The sequence below is a fragment of the Lissotriton helveticus genome, chromosome 4_2, assembly GCF_964261635.1.
Source record: "Lissotriton helveticus chromosome 4_2, aLisHel1.1, whole genome shotgun sequence".
Lineage (NCBI taxonomy): Eukaryota > Metazoa > Chordata > Amphibia > Caudata > Salamandridae > Lissotriton > Lissotriton helveticus.
The window spans coordinates 63,571,439-63,585,428 of record NC_136064.1 but is presented as its reverse complement, the minus strand read 5'-3'; the positions used below and the strand labels follow the sequence as shown (position 1 = coordinate 63,585,428).

Here is a 13,990-nt window from a genome sequence, read left to right as displayed (position 1 = left end):
GCCATTCCGGATCATGTGGTCCCTGTGGGGGGCCGGCTTACCCATTTTCTACAAGATTGGGAATTGATAACATCAGATCTTTGGGTTCTCAATCTTGTAGAGAATGGGTATGCTCTTCCTTTTCGGGAGTTTCCCCCAAATTATCCTCCTTGCCAGGGTTATTGTTCGGAGGACCACCTGCTTCTCTTACAGGAAGAAGTCCTGGCACTTTTTCGAAAAGGTGCGATAGAGGTGGTTCCAGAGCAGGAAAGGGGTCGGGGATGCTACTCCCGGTATTTCCTGATCCCCAAAAAGGATGGCAGACTTCGGCCAATTCTGGATCTCAGGATCTTGAACCTTGACCTGAAACAGGAAAAGTTCAAGATGCTCACTCTTGCACAGGTTCTTCAAGCGCTGCTGGAAGAGGACTGGATGGTGTCAATCGACTTGCAGGATGCGTATTTTCATATTCCCATCTTGAAGTCACACAGGAAGTATCTCCGTTTTACGGTTGGATCACAACACTACCAGTTTGTAGTCCTTCCGTTTGGCCTTACTACTGCGCCTCGAGTCTTCACCAAGGTGATGGCAGCTCATCTCAGGAGGTCGGGGATACCTGTATTCCCGTATCTGGACGACTGGCTGATCAAAGCGGAGTCGCCGGAAAAGGTGCTCCATCATCTGCAGGAGACAACTCAGTTGTTGCACATGTTGGGTTTTTCGATAAATGTACCCAAGTCTCACCTGGTGCCCTCACAGCGCAACCTGTTCATAGGTGCGGTACTGGACACTACTGTGTGTCGTGCATTCCCTCCTCCTCAAAGGATTTGCGACATACAGGAAATGATTCCTTTGTTCTACAATGGAGCGGTCGTTCCAGTCCTGAAGGTTCTTCGCCTGCTCGGTCTGATGGCTTCTTGCATTCTGTTGGTCAATCATGCACGCTGGCACATGAGGGCACTCCAGTGGTGCCTCCGCAGGCAGTGGTATCAGCACAATGGAGATCTCAGGGAGTCAGTGAAGATCTCCAGAGAAGCTGCAGTGGATCTGTCTTGGTGGAGCATGGAAGACAATCTGTCACAAGGAAAGTCTTTTCAACTTTCTCCATCTGTGGCCACAATGATAACGGATGCATCCACTCTCGGGTGGGGTGCTCATCTGGGAGACCTGGTGGTCAAGGGTCTTTGGTCTCCAGAGGAAAGGTTGCTTCACATCAACCTTCTAGAGTTGCGGGCGATACGTCTGGCGCTCAAGGCCTTCCTCCCTTCCCGGTGTATCAGTGCAGGTCCTGACGGACAACACCACCGCGATGTGGTATGTCAACAAGCAGGGAGGAGTGGAGTCCCAGTGTCTCTGCAGAGAGGCTCTACGCCTCTGGTCCTGGGTTCAGGACCATCAGATTTGTCTGATGGAAAATCATCTGGCCGGAGTTCAGAACGTTCGTGCAGACAGTCTCAGTCGGCAGTTCTCTGCCGATCACGAGTGGAGGCTTCACCCGGAGGTTGTTCACGACATCTTTCGGACGTGGGGGGACTACTCGGGTGGACCTGTTCGCCACTCACGAGAATGCTCACTGCCTGTCATTCTGCAGTCTCCAGTATCCGATGCAAGGGGCCTTGGGGGACGCGTTTCAGTTGAGTTGGAACTCGCAACTCCTTTACGCGTTTCCTCCCATACCGTTGATTCCTCGGGTTCTGAGGAAGATTCGCCAAGACCGGGCCCAAGTTATATTGGTCGCTCCAGATTGGCCAAGAAGGGTGTGGTACTCAGACCTTCTCCACCTCTCCTCTCACCCTCCGCTCCGTCTCCCTCACAGGGCAGATCTCCTCTCCCAGATGGAGGGGCAGGTTCTACACCCCCACCTCCAGACCTTACACCTTCATGCCTGGAGATTGAACGGGGCAACCTGAGTTCTTTTTCTCTCCCGCCTGACGTGGTGGATGTCATCTTGTCAGCCAGGCGTGACTCCACTAAGTCCATCTATTCTTATAGGTGATCAAAATTTGCTACTTGGTGCAGGGAGAAGTCTATTGACCCTTTGAGGGCCCATTTATCTGATGTTCTCCAGTTTGCTCTCTCTCTGGCGCAGCAGGGGCTTGCTGTTGCCACGGTGAAGGGCTATCTTTCAGCGCTGTCGGCTTTTATCTGTTTGCCTGACCAGCCTTCTCTTTTTAAATCTCCTGTAGTCTTAAGGTTTTTGAAGGGCCTTATAAATAAGTTCCCTCCTACTCCTTTTATTGTGCCTCAGTGGGACTTAAATCTTGTCTTGACCTTTCTGATGGGTGCTCCTTTTGAGCCTCTTCACAAATGTCCTATGAGGCTTTTGACTTTAAAGACGGTTTTCCTCGTTGCGATAACCTCGGCAAGGAGGGTAAGTGAGCTTCAAGCTCTTAGGTTCTTAGGACCAGGGCTGCTTTTCTGCCAAAGGTGGTTACTCTTTTCCACCTTGGTCAATCCATTACCCTTCCTACCTTTTATCCTCCCCCACACCCTTCCAAGGAGGAGGAGAGATTACACCTTCTGGACCCCAAGAGGGCTGTGTCTTTTTACCTGGACAGGACTAAAGACTGTCGGTTGGATGACCAGCTCTTCATTGGCTTTGCTGGCTGCAAGAGAGGAACAGCGGTCCATAAGAGGACGTTGTCAAGGTGGATCGTCCTCTGTATTAAGATCTGCTACTCTTTGGCCGGTAAGGAACCTCGAGAGGGTATAAGGGCTCATTCTACTAGTGCTAAGTCTTCGACCTCAGCATTGGCTAGAGGTGTGCCTGTAGAGGATATTTGTAGAGCGGCAACTTGGTCTTTCCTCCACACATTCGCGAAGCATTACTGCTTGGATTCCGAAGTGAGGAGGGACGGTCACTTTGCACGCTCTGTCCTTCGGGATTTCCTGGTCTAGAAGAGTGGACACCCTCCTCCGGGAATGGGGACTGCTGTGGGACTCTATTCACAAGGTGAGGAATCCACACGGCAGATGTATCTATCAGAAGAACAAGTTACTTACCTTCGGTAACGCTTTTTCTGGTAGATACAATATCTGCCTGTGGATTCCTCACTGACCCACCCGCCTCCCCGTTGTCCACTCTTCTATGCCAGAGTTTCTATTATGTATTTGTTTATTTCAAATGTTTTGTTGCATTTGCTTCACACTGTGTGTGTTACTTTGTTATTTGTACTGCTTGTACTGGGTATATGTCTACTGTCATTGGTCCGTCCGTGTGCCTCGAAGGCACGGAAAAAAGACGGAATTGATGTCATCACGCCGGCGTGGGCCTATTATAGGCGTCGGTGACGTCAGCGGAGTCGCGAGCGGTGCCGTGCCTCTATGACGTCCAAGTCCACGTCGGCGCGAAGCTACGAAAAGAATTTCCGAATGTTGCTGGCGCAAGTGGATATTCACAAGGTGAGGAATCCACAGGCAGATATTGTATCTACCAGAAAAAGCGTTACCGAAGGTAAGTAACTTGTTCTTCTCAGCGAGGCCAGTGGGCCTGAGCTCCTATGGTATACAAGTGCAGTTAACAATACCCTTTCTCAGCGAGGCCGGTGGACCTGGGCTCCTATGGCATACAAGTGCATTTAACAATACCCTTTTTCAGCTAGGCCAGTGGACCTGGGCTCCTATGGTATACAAGTGCAGTAACCAATACCCTTTCTCAGCGAGGCTAGCTGACCTGGTCTCCTATGGTATACAAGTGCAGTTAACAATACCCTTTTTCAGCGAGGCCAGTGGACCTGGGCTCCTATGGTATACAAGTGCAAGTTAACAATACCCTTTCTCAGCGAGGCCAGTGGACCTGGGCTCCTATGGTATACAAGTGCAAGTTAACAATACCCTTTCTCAGCGAGGCCAGTGGGCCTGAGCGCTATGGTATACAAGTGCCAGTTAACAATACCCTTTCTCAGCGAGGCCAGTGGGCCTGAGCTCCTATTGTATACAAGTGCAGTTAACAATACCCTTTCTCAGCGAGGCCAGTGGACCTGGGCTCCTATGGTATACAAGTGCAAGTTAACAATACCCTTTCTCAGCAATGCCAGTGGACCTGGGCTCCTATGGTATACAAGTGCAAGTTAACAATACCCTTTCTCAGCAATGCCAGTGGACCTGGACTCCTATGGTATACAAGTGCAGTTAACAATACCCTTTCTCAGCGAGGCCAGTGGGCCTGAGCTCCTATGGTATACAAGTGCAGTTAACAATATCCTTTCTCAGCTAGGCCAGTGGGCCTGAGCTCCTATGGTATACAAGTGCAAGTTAACAATACCCTTTCTCAGCGAGGCCAGTGGACCTGGGCTCCTATGGTATACAAGTGCAAGTTAACAATACCCTTTCTCAGCGAGGCCAGTGGACCTGGGCTCCTATGGTATACAAGTGCAAGTTAACAATACCCTTTCTCAGCAAGGCCAGTGGACCTGGGCTCCTATGGCATACAAGTGCATTTAACAATACCCTTTTTCAGCGAGGCCAGTGGACCTGGGCTCCTATGGTATACAAGTGCAGTAACCAATACCCTTTCTCAGCGAGGCTAGCTGACCTGGTCTCCTATGGTATACAAGTGCAGTTAACAATACCCTTTTTCAGCGAGGCCAGTGGACCTGGGCTCCTATGGTATACAAGTGCAAGTTTACAATACCCTTTCTCAGCGAGGCCAGTGGACCTGGGCTCCTATGGTATACAAGTGCAAGTTAACAATAGCCTTCCTCAGCGCGGCCAGTGGGCCTGAGCGCTATGGTATACAAGTGCCAGTTAACAATACCCTTTCTCAGCGAGGCCAGTGGGCCTGAGCTCCTATTGTATACAAGTGCAGTTAACAATACCCTTTCTCAGCGAGGCCAGTGGACCTGGGCTCCTATGGTATACAAGTGCAAGTTAACAATACCCTTTCTCAGCAATGCCAGTGGACCTGGGCTCCTATGGTATACAAGTTAACAATACCCTTTCTCAGCAATGCCAGTGGACCTGGACTCCTATGGTATACAAGTGCAGTTAACAATACCCTTTCTCAGCGAGGCCAGTGGGCCTGAGCTCCTATGGTATACAAGTGCAGTTAACAATATCCTTTCTCAGCGAGGCCAGTGGGCCTGAGCTCCTATGGTATACAAGTGCAAGTTAACAATACCCTTTCTCAGCGAGGCCAGTGGACCTGGGCTCCTATGGTATACAAGTGCAAGTTAACAATACCCTTTCTCAGCGAGGCCAGTGGACCTGGCCTCCTATGGTATACAAGTGCAGTTAACAATACCCTTTCTCAGCGAGGCCGGTGGACCTGGGCTCCTATGGCATACAAGTGCATTTAACAATACCCTTTTTCAGCGAGGCCAGTGGACCTGGGCTCCTATGGTATACAAGTGCAGTAACCAATACCCTTTCTCAGAGAGGCTAGCTGACCTGGTCTCCTATGGTATACAAGTGCAGTTAACAATACCCTTTTTCAGCGAGGCCAGTGGACCTGGGCTCCTATGGTATACAAGTGCAAGTTAACAATACCCTTTCTCAGCGAGGCCAGTGGACCTGGGCTCCTATGGTATACAAGTGCAAGTTAACAATACCCTTTCTCAGCGAGGCCAGTGGGCCTGAGCGCTATGGTATACAAGTGCCAGTTAACAATACCCTTTCTCAGCGAGGCCAGTGGGCCTGAGCTCCTATTGTATACAAGTGCAGTTAACAATACCCTTTCTCAGCGAGGCCAGTGGACCTGGGCTCCTATGGTATACAAGTGCAAGTTAACAATACCCTTTCTCAGCAATGCCAGTGGACCTGGGCTCCTATGGTATACAAGTGCAAGTTAACAATACCCTTTCTCAGCAATGCCAGTGGACCTGGACTCCTATGGTATACAAGTGCAGTTAACAATACCCTTTCTGAGCGAGGCCAGTGGGCCTGAGCTCCTATGGTATACAAGTGCAGTTAACAATATCCTTTCTCAGCGAGGCCAGTGGGCCTGAGCTCCTATGGTATACAAGTGCAAGTTAACAATACCCTTTCTCAGCGAGGCCAGTGGACCTGGGCTCCTATGGTATACAAGTGCAAGTTAACAATACCCTTTCTCAGCGAGGCCAGTGGACCTGGCCTCCTATGGTATACAAGTGCAAGTTAACAATACCCTTTCTCAGCAAGGCCAGTGGACCTGGGCTCCTATGGTATACAAGTGCAAGTTAACAATACCCTTTCTCAGCGAGGCCAGTGGACCTGGGATCCTATGGTATACAAGTGCAAGTTAACAATACCCTTTCTCAGCGAGGCCAGTGGGCCTGAGCTCCTATGGTATACAAGTGCAGTTAACAATACCCTTTCTCAGCCATGCCAGTGGACCTGGGCTCCTATGGTATACAAGTGCAGTTAACAATACCCTTTCTCAGCGAGGCCAGTGGGCCTGATCGCTATGGTATACAAGTGCCAGTTAACAATACCCTTTCTCACCGAGGCCAGTGGGCCTGAGCTCCTATGGTATACAAGTGCAGTTAACAATACCCTTTCTCAGCGAGGCCAGTGGACCTGGGCTCCTATGGTATACAAGTGCAAGTTAACAATACCCTTTGTCAGCAATGCCAGTGGACCTGGGCTCCTATGGTATACAAGTGCAAGTTAACAATACCCTTTCTCAGCAATGCCAGTGGACCTTGGCTCCTATGGTATACAAGTGCAGTTAACAATACCCTTTCTCAGCGAGGCCAGTGGGCCTAAGCTCCTATTGTATACAAGTGCAGTTAACAATACCCTTTCTCAGCGAGGCCAGCTGACCTGGTCTCCTATGGTATACAAGTGCCAGTTAACAATACCCCTTTTCAGCGAGGCCAGTGGACCTGGGCTCCTATGGTATACAAGTGCAGTTAACAATACCCTTTCTCAGCGAGGCCAGTGGGCCTGAGCTCCTATGGTATACAAGTGCAGTTAACAATACCCTTTCTCAGCGAGGCTAGTGGGCCTGAGCTCCTATGGTATACAAGTGCAGTTAACAATACCCTTTCTCAGCGAGGCCAGTGGACCTGGGCTCCTATGGTATACAAGTGCAAGTTAACAATACCCTTTCTCAGCAATGCCAGTGGACCTGGGCTCCTATGGTATACAAGTGCAAGTTAACAATACCCTTTCTCAGCAATGCCAGTGGACCTGGGCTCCTATGGTATACAAGTGCAGTTAACAATACCCTTTCTCAGCGAGGCCAGTGGGCCTGAGCTCCTATGGTATACAAGTGCAGTTAACAATACCCTTTCTCAGCGAGGCCAGTGGGCCTGAGCTCCTATGGTATACAAGTGCAGTTAACAATACCCTTTCTCAGCGAGGCCAGCTGACCTGGTCTCCTATGGTATACAAGTGCCAGTTAACAATACCCTTTCTCAGCGAGGCCAGTGGACCTGGGCTCCTATGGTATACAAGTGCAGTTAACAATACCCTTTCTCAGCGAGGCTAGTGGGCCTGAGCTCCTATGGTATACAAGTGCAGTTAACAATACCCTTTCTCAGCGAGGCTAGTGGGCCTGAGCTCCTATGGTATACAAGTGCAGTTAACAATACCCTTGCTTAGAAACTCCTAAGCTGTACAAGTGACACTTACAAGTGCTCTTTCTGAGTGAGGCCAGTGGACCTCTGCTCCTATGGTATACAAGTGCCAGTTAACAATACTTTCTCTGAGCGATGCCCAGGCCCACAGTTTACGCAGTAATGGGCTAAAGGTGTTGTCACTACCAGTAGTTAGGTCTGTTTACACTTCCAACTATTTTTTCCCAATACCGCCTTCCTGTCTGCAATCCCATTTTGCTGTCTCAGAGCATGTTTTAGTAAGCCCTAAAGGGAGCAAATGGAATTCTGCTGATTGCGTTTTAGTGCAGTAGCTCTGGATGACAAAAATTCTGTTTGCATTACTGGATTTCCTATTAGTCTTGTATCTAGGCAAAGGATACCTCACAGCCCGAAGAGGGTGCTTGACCTGCAAGTGGACACCATTGCCAGCTGTGTCCTGTGGTAGAAGTGTGTGCTTTACTGAGGAATCACTAGCATGAGTCGGCAATAGAGTGACGAGTTCATCTGATCCTGGCTCACAGTTCCTGGTACACAAGGAAAACCGTGGATGGCTGATGGACAACAGCTATTTTGTGGCTGGATGGAGTTAGAAATGCTTAGATCTGAGAGAGCAGCACACACATTTCTTATTACCACATACATGTTTTGCTGCAGCACCGCAAAGGCGCTCCTGTGAATAATTTAAAAAATGCATGATTTTAACTATAACATCTGTATATTTGAATCCATTATATTCTGAATATTGTGCTCTGCAATGTATTTTATTTGGAGATCTTGAAATAAAATGGGAGTGGGAGGATGGTGGGTTAACCCCCCTCCTTCAAGTGCTCTTAGCCCTAGTGTGAAACCTAAGACCCCATGCATGCCTGTCCTAGAGGGATAGAGAGGTGCAGGGTCCTACAGTCATTTCAGGATGGAGTATGAGAAAGAGAGAGGTCTTCCGTAAACCGATGTGCATCACCCGAGCACCCCCTCCAAGCAAGCCGCTGAAAGCTTGCTCACGAGAGCCCTCCTGCCTCTTAATATAAAAGGCTTCCCTCCCGCTCTCCTCCTTCAAGCCATTGTTGTTGCACTAAGTAAGTACGCCTTCCAAATTGCTTGTGTTTATGCCTAGAGCAGGAGGAGGCCGGGCTAATCAGAAGTATAATTAAGAAAACAAAGCTGTTTATTCCAGTCTAATGACCTGTTACTCACATAGAGCCTTTTATTCCTTGGAAAGATGTCAAAGCCTTGCAGATTCGTTTTGATGTGTTTGATTTTGTTAAGTGCACCTTTCCTATTATTGTAGTTTCAAAAATTGAAAATCCAAAGCTGTAGACAGAAAAAAGGGTTTCTAAGCTCGATTGGGTCCCCAGCAACTTGTCCAAAAATCAAACAGTGCACCAAGAGATTTGATCACGCAGAGATTTTGGGCTCTGAGGTTCTAAGGGGTCTGCACATTTTAAAATATTTGTACCGCAGCAATTTGGTGAGTAAAAATATTCAATGTAGACTTTTTCGTTTCAGGCACTGAAATGGCTGCCTCCTGGCGGGCTCCAGGGGAGACTACCAACTTCTTAAACAGATTGTTCCAGGAAGGATTTATTTCGACTTAATGGCCATTCACAGACTCAGTCATTAATTCTGAATGAAGGAATCATAAAGAAGAAACACAATTTGTAACTTCAATGGTTATGGGATCCTGAGTGATTCCCTCTGTTAAGGAGTTTTTTTTTACCACCATGTTGTGTGGTGAAGCAGAAAGTGAAGATGGACTGGAAAGCGCTGGACAAGCTTTCCAGAGCACTGCCCCACCAGTGACATTATTTGCTTCTAAAATAATGATCAAGTTGCTTTCGAAGGACATACTGACTGAGAGCTTGGGGGCAAGGGCTGCACAAACCGCGACTCTGTAGTGCTTTATTAGAATGGATGCCTATGGCAGTATTTGCAGTCCTTCTTGAACTTCCAACAGAACAGCAATGCCTGGTCATGGGCAAGTCAATGGAGAAGTCTTTGGTTGAAAAGTAATTGATTAATGGTGATGCTCCCCCACTCCAGGTCCTACAAGAGCTTGTCGACTCAGTCAAGTTGGTGGTCAGCGTTCCAGATACTGACTGCTGCCGTTACTTGGACCACAAGCCTTTCTTGTATTGACAGTGATATTTATTCCGTTTATAAGCATTTATTCCGTTTGTAGCACAGGTGCTATATGTTTGTTATATACTTTGTAAGAAATGTGTTAAAATGAAGGCTTTGGGTGTGGAATGATAGGATGTGGATTGCCATATGACAACAACTACCTTACACACTCTTCATCTACATTTGTCTTGAGTGGATACTCACCACCCTCGTTTATCTTCTACAGATGCACTCTCAACCCTGCTATATTCTCCAGATTTGCTACTGATTAACGCTACTTATATTCTTATTTGACAGACTCACTTCACCCAGTACTTTCTACAGAGAGTGGAGTGTGTTCCAGGGTGTGCACAATATAAATCACTCCCTCTTTCATATTTCTGTTCTATACTCCGACTACTTGCATCAGTAATATGCAGATTCATATCTTATGCCTACTGCATACTTTATTTGCTATGCACACACAGCTCATTTAAGTTCCACAGCACATCTCACTCACAATTTCGAAATTGATATTATACAGATTCTTAAATCATTCACACTACTTCAATTTATGTACGGTTGATTCGCCTTACTGGCTTCTCAGAAATACTCTAATTTATTCTGTTCTTCTTCTAAATATCTTTTGCAAACTCATTCATACCGCATATTTTTTTTTTGTTACAAACATAACTTTTTCTACCTATGGAAACACATCACTAATACCATTTACAGTTATGTTCTGTGGATGAACTCCATACGTATGCTCTTTTCATTTTCATTTCATGGGCACACCCGTACTCATGCTGCATTCACTGTTTATGTACATCTGCATAATTCACTGGCATTGCTTACAAAATGTTTATCGATAGACACAACAATTGCACTACAAGTATAGACACCTCACTGGCACGACTTAGATTGTATTTATATAGATACAGACCTCACTGGCATGGCTTATATTGTTTTCTATGGGAACACCCTTCACTCTCACTTCTTACTGTGATCTTCAGGTGAGCACCTCCTGGGTTCTGCTTACCATGTTCTTCTATGGATACACAAATCACTGTAGTGGATTACAACTTTCTTCTGTGGTTACACAACACATTTACACTCCAATAATACACACCTCCCTGGCACTGCTTGCTGGGTCCCGCAGCTGCACAGTGTTTTACAATGGATACACACCTCACTGGTGCTGCTCATAATGTTCTGCGAATTCACATCTCAAGTGGCAGTGTTCTTCTATAACTCCATACCTCACTGGCACTTTTTATATTGTTCTTCTTTGGGTACACCCTTCACTTACACTCCCTACAATGTTCCTATGTACAATAAATACCCCCTGGTGTTACTTGGGATGTAGAAACACCTCATTGACACTGCTAGCATTGTTCTTCTTTTGATCACATTGTTCACTTTTCTGGAGCTACATATACTGTTTTTCTGTAATTTCCATTTCACTGGTGCTGCTTGCAATGTAGGCGCACCTCAGTGACACTGCTTACAGTGTTCTTCAATGGATGTCACTGGAGCTGAATGCAGTGGTATTCTGTAGCTACCACCTCGTTTTCACTGCATGCAGTGTTTACACACTCCAGTGGCACTGCTTACATTGTTCTTCTCCGAGTACACACTTCACTTGCACAGCTTGCATGCTTGCTATATATTGTCTTTAATGGATGCACACCTCACTGGAGCTTCCATTCTTATGTCATGGTTATACATATTATTCTTTCATTGATGCACACCTCGCTTTTGCTTCAGTTCTTGTGTCATAGATATACCTCTTATTTTTTCACAAAAACACCCCTCACTGGTGCTTCAGTTCTTCTGTCATGGATATACATCTTATTCTTTCGTGGATGCACACCTCTCAGGTGCTTCCATTCTTCCATCATGGATATACATCTTATTCTTTCACGGATGTGCCCTTTAAAGGGGCTTCCGTTCTCCTGTTATGGGTTTACATCCTATTCTTTCACAGAGGCGCACTTCAGTGGTGCTTCCGTTCTTCTGTCATGGATTTACATCTTATACTTTCATGGATGCGCACCCTCACTGGTGCTTCCATCCTTCTGTCATGGATATACATCTTATTCTTTCACAAATGCGCTCCTCACTGTTGCTTCAGTTCTTCCGTCATGGATATACATCTTATTCTTTCAAGGATGCGCACCTCGCTGGTGCTTCCATTCTCCCGTTATGGATATACATCTTATTCTTTCACGGATGCAGACCTCATGGGTGCTTCCATTCTTCCACCATGGATATACATCTTATTCTTTCACGGATGCAGACCTCATGGGTGCTTCCATTCTTCCACCATGGATATACATCTTATTCTTTCACGGATGCAGACCTCATGGGTGCTTCCATTCTTCCTTAATACATTAAGGAGGGCGAATGAGGGAAATATTTACTGACCTTGCATTGTTATAATCCCTAAACACAGTGAAAAACAATATATAACAACGGGTCAAGAAACAGAGAAAAGCTATCAGAACAACTATGTGCTATTAATAGGATACAATCCATGAATCCAGAGTATACATGGTGAAAAATATGTTCCCATCAGATACCCGTCCTGTACCACCCTACATCATTTGGGATCCTTCACCAGAAGGAAGTGGAATGAATTCCACTATGGATTAGGTAGATTGTGTCCTAATCGTGTTTGAAGGATACAATGATGGATTAATGTAAACTATATGTTGGTATCGGTGGGTAAAAATAATTAGCAGTGCAGAAGATGCTATATGTAGCATGTGAATAAGTGAATTAATATTGGGTTGTAGGAATGGAAAAAAAGAATTTTAATAGGATCCTACCCACACCCAAGGTTAAAAAACAGTGCAAAGTAGTGTTGACAAGTAACTACTTAGATGTAATCTAGGTCGTTACTTTTTCCATTCCTACAACCCAATATTAATTCACTTATTCACATGCTACATATAGCATCTTCTGCACTGATAATTATTTTTACCCACCGATACCAACATATAGTTTACATTAATCCATCATTGTATCCTTCAAACACGATTAGGACACAATCTACCTAATCCATAGTGGAATTCATTCCACTTCCTTCTGGTGAAGGATCCCAAATGATGTAGGGTGGTACAGGACGGGTATCTGATGGGAACATATTTTTCACCATGTATACTCTGGATTCATGGATTGTATCCTATTAATAGCACATAGTTGTTCTGATAGCTTCCATTCTTCCACCATGGATATACATCTTATTGTTTCACGGATGCAGACCTCATGGGTGCTTCCATTCTTCCGCCATGGGTATACATCTTATTCTTTCACAGAGGCACACCTCACTGGTGCTTCCTTTCTTCTGTCATGGATTTACATCTTATACTTTCATGGATGCGCACCCTCACTGGTGCTTCCATCCTTCTGTCATGGATATACATCTTATTCTTTCACAAATGCGCTCCTCACTGTTGCTTCAGTTCTTCCGTCATGGATATAAATCTTATTCTTTCAAGGATGCGCACCTCGCTTGTGCTTCCATTCTTCTGTCATGGATTTACATCTTATTCTTTCACAGAGGCACACCTCACTGGTGCTTCCTTTCTTCTGTCATGGATTTACATCTTATTCTTTCATGTATGGGCACCTCACTCATGCTTCTGCTCTACCGTCATGGATATACATCTTATTCTTTCACGGATGCACCCCTCACTGGTGCTTCCATTATTCCGTCATGGATATACATCTTATTCTTTCACGGATGCGCCCCTCACTGGTGCTTCCGTTATTCCGTCATGGATATACATCTTATTCTTTCATGGATGCGCCCCTCACTGGTGCTTCCGTTATTCCGTCATGGATATACATCTTATTCTTTCATGGATGCGCACCTCCTGGATGCCTCTATTCTTCCTTCATGGATATACATCTTATTCTTTCACAAATGCGCCTCTCTCTGGTGTTTCCGTTCTTCCTTCATGGATATACATCTTATTCTTTCACGGACGTGTGCCTTAAAGGTGCTTCCGTTCTTCTGTCATGGATATACATCGTACTCTCTCATGGATGCAGACCTTACTGGTGCTTCTTACAGTCATCTTCTACATCTACACTCCTTCCAAGCCACGGTTACAATGCTCTATGTATAAACACCTCACTAGTGCAGCTTAAATGTAGACACTTATCACTCATACTACTTGCATAACGAGACTCCCTACACATTCTGCCTTAATTAACTTTTGATGCACCTTTTAACCCACCTTATGTTTAACTTACACAGATCTCACCTATGTGGGTTTTAGAAAACTCTTAACCTTGCTGCTTAGAAAAGCTTATGTCTAACCCAGTTGCTAGTTGCTGTTTTTTTGCTACCTTATGTTGCACGTGCACAGTATATGTGTCCT

The 13,990-nt window shown here is 46.0% G+C and overlaps 1 protein-coding gene across 3 annotated transcripts in view; it reads left to right on the top strand.

Moving 5' to 3' along the window:
• The window catches only part of OPHN1 (oligophrenin 1), a 683,898-nt gene extending 673,910 nt beyond the window's left edge, over positions 1–9,988 (top strand). The window contains exon 24 of one of the 3 annotated variants that reach the window (XM_078640140.1): positions 9,006–9,988. The gene's annotated coding sequence lies outside the window, so the exon portion shown is untranslated. The remainder of the gene's footprint in view (positions 1–9,005) is intronic. The other 2 variants (XM_078640141.1, XM_078640142.1) reach the window with 2 other exon arrangements.
• The last annotated feature ends 4,002 nt before the right edge of the window (positions 9,989–13,990 follow it).